Here is a 5,670-nt window from a genome sequence, read left to right as displayed (position 1 = left end):
AAATGCACGCTTTTCCACCTGAAATAGCTAAATAGTGGCTTCTTTCCCTTTTGCTAGCATCCTAAACACTGTTGACTGATTTGTAAGAAATGTTGTAGAAATTAAACACCCCAGGCTCCAAATGGAAATGAATTAGGCTGGAAAATCCCAGCAAGTCAGAAGCGGGTCCAGTTAGGGGGCCGCGTGCAGAAACCCCGCTGACGGTGGGCTTGGTCGCCCTGTTTCCCCTTAGCCGACGTGACCCGCCACCAGGATATTTCCTGACTTCTGAATCTTCGTGACTTTGGAATCTGGATGTTGTTTGTTTGTTTGTTTTTATTTTTTTTAATTCACATTATTATTGCTCCCTCAGTGCTCATGGCCCTTAGCGATGCCATTTGGAACATTTCTTGGGCCATTCATTCTAATTTATTCTGAGAACCAGATTCAGCTTAATTTTTTTTTTTTTAAAAGCAGCCATGCTGCCAAGAGGGTGAAACAGCTCGTTTCTGCTTTTCAGTTGTGGATTTTCAACACATTAACGGTCTAGCAAAGGAAGATTGGTAGCTCTGTTGCTTCGATGGTGATGGTGATGGTGATGAAGATGGTGATGGCGATCATGATGGTGATGGCGATCATGATCATACTGACAACAATATCTAGCATCTCATATACATTATCTCATTTAATCGTCATAACCCTATGAGAAAGCTACTATAATTTGCACCATACATGGTCAAATATAAGCTGAAAAATGTCCCTAAAAAGAGAATTGGGAGGCAGAACGACTCCAGCTGGTAGAAGATGCTGATATTGTTTTTCTCGAGTGTAACGCTGACATGTGAATGTTCACATAAATTAGATACGCCATTCATTGTATTAGGGTCACATGTCAATGAGAGCGCATGACTTGGGCAATAAAAAATATAAGTTGTGTCTTTTTTCATACTCGTAAGTACTGAGAAACAGTACAATTTCTCTTCTATTTTTCTTATATGCAATATTCGCGGTCTACCTTGGAATTCTGTGTAATAAACCCGTAACAAAATTTAAAAAGCGACAAGATAAGATTGCACTTGTAAAGCATACAGATTGGCACGTGAACCCGCCAGGAAATGGAAGTGCGCGATTGACTTTCACTATCAACTTTTTATGAAAAGTTTATCACAAATTCAGGAAAAGAGAGGGAAGCATTACAAAAATAGGGAGAAGGTGAGAAATCTAACTCTTTATCCAGTTCGCACACATACACGCAAACACAGAGATAGGAACTTTTCAGGCTTCATACCAGTTTTCACCCCATTAATTCTTTCAGTTTACTGATTAAGCACTGGTATCTCACGGCTTTGTGTAAAAATGAATGACCTTCAGCTGAAGTCTACGTTTGCTTTAAACCTTCCTAAGAGAAGCGAGTTCTGCTCAAGGACGCCCTTTTAATCTTGAAGATACAGAAAACAAAGAGTTACCTTGTAGAAAATCATGGCGCACGTGACCTGACACGCCCGCTTCTGGTTCCGATCAGGAAAGACAGATAACCAGGAGGCCGGCCAACAAGGAGCACCTGCAACAAGCAGAAACGGGGCAGCTTCTCTTAGAAAACTGGTGGGAATATATCCAAACTCTTCACCGCAAGGGCCACGCGACTTCAAACAGCCTTGGTTATTAATGCCCAGGACGCTAGAGCTGGTGTCAGCCTCCTTAGCCTTCTAGAAAGTAGCTCTGGTTGTGCCAGTCCAGGTCCTCTGAGAATCAGACCCAGAGATGGGATTAAAAAGGTAAGAAATTTTTTAGAGGAACTATCTGTTAGGAAAAAAATGGAGATGAAATCAGAAAAGGCTAGAAGAACCATCAGACCAAGATGCAGGTCCAATCCCAAGAGCAGGGAGGAAGGGAGGGAGGGAGGGAGGGAAGGAGGGAGGAAGGAAGGAAGGAAGGAACAGAGGAAAGGAGAGAGGGAGGGAGAGAGGGAGCGAGGAGGCTAGAAGCACCTTGGACTGTAGCGGGGTTCTGAGGAGAGTTTGGGGGGACCACTGCAGAGTCCTTACACCCAAATGCCTCATCAGCGAGTCCCAGGCCTCTCAGGATGAACAAGCCTTAGCATCCCTGCCCCGCTCAGTCATTGGCTGGAAGCAGCCCACGGCAGTAGACACTGCAATAGATTTCAGAGTGGAGCACTGGGACCCTTGGTCAATTCCGGCCCCTGCAGCCAGAGATCTGAGGGGTACATTTTCATGGGCACCCTATTAGGTCAAATCACAATCATAATCATAATCATGGCCATTTATTGACAGCCGGCTCAGAGCCAAGCATGGCCCTAGATATTTTACATATATTGAACAGAATGGTCAAAACAACCCTCCCGGCTAATATGATTTCTCCTCAGTTTCGATGAGGCAATTTAAGCTCACAAGGGTAAGTGGCCTGGAAGACCACACAACTGGGTGGTGTGGAGGTGACATCGGATCTTGGTCCATCGAGCTTTAGAGCCCGTATTCTTACCACCAACAAGCAAATGAGAGAGATTTTGCTTCTGCAGTAATAAATACTGACTTCATCGAATTCTTTAAGCCCAAAAGCCGAGTGTATTTAAAATATAAACAAGCGGTGCCTGTGCTCTGCTCTGCGTAGCTGAGGAGCCGGGAGACCGACCCCATCCCACCCATCTTCCCCCAAAAGACTCGCTGGCGCGCTGAGCCCTCACTGGCCCCAAATGGACGTGAGGCGTGGCCAGGCAGGGACAAAGCCACAGCACTTCTTTGCTATGTGACTTCGGGCCGTTTTGGGAATTGCCTTGGCCATCCGTTTTCCCCGCCTGGAAATAAAGGTAACGCCTATCAGCGGGTGAGACGTCCAGCATGGCACCTGCACCGTGCGAGGCGTCCGACAAATCGCGTCCCCTCCCTCGGCTTATGTGCCACATGCACAAAGCCCACCTTTTCTTCTTGCACCATATACTGGCTCTTTCTTCCAAAAATGCATTGGTTATATCGTTCCCCAGCCTAAAATCTTCTGGCATATTCCAGTTGTCTATTCAGGAATTTTTAAACCTTACTTTCCACATAAGCCCATTCACATGCGCCATGGACTTGCTCCATCCCATTACCCCAGCTCTGTGGGTGGGCAGGAGGGGAGCAGGTGCGTGTGACTCTGGAAGAGCCGTGACACCCTCAGGGGAGTGGACTGTGCAGCCTGGAAGTATCCGCCCTCCAGGAAGTGAAGCTCCGGCCCTCCTCTCCCCTCTGACAGTTTCTGGTCCTCAGAACGAACTCTGAGTCCTTCCCTGTGGCCTAAAACTGCCTCCCACTGGCCAACGCCCTCAGGCCTGGCCGGACCCTGCGGTCCCTGCCTCCTGCCTTTGCGAGTTTCGTCCTGTCTCTTGGAACTCCTCTTTCCTGCTTTTGTCCTATACTTGGGGAAACGGAAACCCGCTCATCCATTTCAGTGAAAATTTTGCTTACTGCCCCGGGGAAAATGATGACTTCCTGGTTAGCGCACCGGCACGCCTAGAACTTGTGCCTTGTCCCTTCCTATAAAGGCAGCGGGTCAGCGAGAGGCCGAAAAGAGCAGCCTCCCCCTTCAGGAGGATGCACGAGGTGGAGACTACTGGGATCCAAATAAAACTCACTTTTCCTTCTTCCACGGAAGGGGCAGCCAGGCCCGTGGCTGCCCAGTAGGTCAGCCTTGCCCGGGCTTGCTCGTGGCCTTGGCACTAAGGCATGTGGGCAGAAGCGATGTGCACCAGATGCGAGTCTACAACTTGGCCCGTCCGGCGGGCCTTCTCAGTGACCGTTTGCTCATCTCTCTGGATGGACCTGGACGTGGCAATGACTCCCAAGGGGAACGTCTGAGGTGACGGGAGCACTCTAAGATCTGTGCCACCCAAGTCTGCGGCCACGCCACCCTGCCACCCTGAACAAGCCCGATCCCGTCTGATCTCGGAAGCTAAGCAGGGTCGGGCCTGGTGAGTCCTCGGATGGGAGACCACCTAGGAAGACCAGGCGTTGTAGGCATAAAAAATAAAACAAAAAAATAAGGGATTATAAGCTGACAAGGTCCTTGCAATCTGTGAGGTCAACCAGAGGTTGCCTAAATAAATAAATAAAGTAAGTAAGTAAGTAAGTAAGTAAGTAAGTAAGTAAGTAAGTAAGATCTGTGCTGCCCAAAGCGATGGCAGCTGGACGTGAAATGTGGCTAGAGCCACTGAGGAACCGAATTTCTAAGTGTATTTTAATTCATTTAAATTAATTAAAATCAAAATAGCTTCATGGCGCGTGTGGCTACCGTATCAAACACTGGAGCCCTTGAGGCTGGCGGAGCAGTGGCTTAGAAGGGACGTGGGTCTCGGAACGCCTGGTGGAGCAGAACTTCCCCTCGGAGCCGTTGAGTGAGAGGGAAAAAGTCAATATTTTTAGGACAGTTAGGGTAGTGTGGCATCACGGTTATAGCAGAGATCTGGAGGTTCGCTTCCTGAGTTCGAATCCCGGCTCTGCCACTTAATAACTGTACAGCCTTGGGCAGGTTGCTTAATCTCCTTGTGCCCCAAATTTCTCATCACTGCACTGGAGAGATTAAGGGTACACGTGATACCTCAGGTAGTTGTGAGAATTAAATCAAGCCGTAAATGTAAAACACCTATAATATTGTATCCACTAATCGTTAGCTGTTGTTATGGAATTTGGGGTCTCTTTGTTACGGCATCTTAGCTTTGTACTAACTACTACATGAGGGTTCTACTGTTAACCACCTGTGTGATATTGGGCAAATCACTGGCCCATGTTACGCACTCAAGATCTGTAACTATGATTATAAGGCATATCATATTACGGCGTGCGTAGCTGTTTAGGTACCTCTGTGGCGAGCATCTCAAGGATAGAGACTGTCGTTTATCTTTCTGTTATTCAGTAATTAGACAGTGAAGAAGCCCAAGAACTTTTTATTGAATAAATTAGCAAATGGATCAGTAACTCCTCTAGCATTGTTTACCTAAAACTCTAGCTGTTGAAATGCTGCTTCTGAGATGCCCTCGCACGTCACACCCGATGGCACTTCAACAGCACACCTGCCCAAGGGCGGTCTGTCCTCTCCGCCCAGAGCGCCCCAGGGACAGTGACTCTGGTGACACTAATGAAAGGGATACTCTCCAGCACAAAGGCGGGGCAGCGTGACTCTCTCGAGCTGCTGGCCGAGGACACCTGCAGGATCCCTTTCATCAATTCCTGCTTATTAAGTGCCTGCCCTGAGGGGTGTCAGGGGTAACGGTGACATGTGGCTGGAACTGAAGGGCTTGGCAGGCAGAGCGGTGTACCTGACTGCCATGAATAACCTCCCGTAAGCAGGAGCCTGGCAGGACACCTTCGCGCCAGCCTTTGCTTGAAGGTGGGAGGGACCGGAATTTTCCCTGTGGTCTTGGCTGGAGAAGGGGAGAGCTGGGCAGTCGTGGTGGCCGGTGACCCAACCTGCATGTCCGTCGGGCAGTGATCCCCAGGGTAAGGTGGTGTATTAGTCAGGGCTCTCCAGAGATACAGAACTAATAGAATGGGGGGGGGGGATTATTTTAAGAAATTGGCTCATGCGATTACAGGAGCTGGCAAGTCCAGGCTCTGCAGCTAGGCCAGCAGGCTGGAGACCCAGGAAAAGTCCTGACGCCGCAGCTCAAGCCCGCAGGCTGTCTGGAGGCAGAAGTCCTCCTCC

At 48.7% G+C, this 5,670-nt stretch overlaps 1 pseudogene; it reads left to right on the top strand.

The window, feature by feature from the left end:
* The first annotated feature begins 3,862 nt into the window (after positions 1-3,862).
* On the top strand, positions 3,863-3,989 carry LOC111731573 (annotated as a pseudogene).
* Positions 3,990-5,670: the final 1,681 nt, after the last annotated feature.

This window comes from Pteropus vampyrus, unplaced genomic scaffold, assembly GCF_000151845.1.
Source record: "Pteropus vampyrus isolate Shadow unplaced genomic scaffold, Pvam_2.0 Scaffold385, whole genome shotgun sequence".
In the NCBI taxonomy this organism is placed as follows: domain Eukaryota; kingdom Metazoa; phylum Chordata; class Mammalia; order Chiroptera; family Pteropodidae; genus Pteropus; species Pteropus vampyrus.
This window is presented reverse-complemented; position numbering and strand designations above follow the sequence as displayed.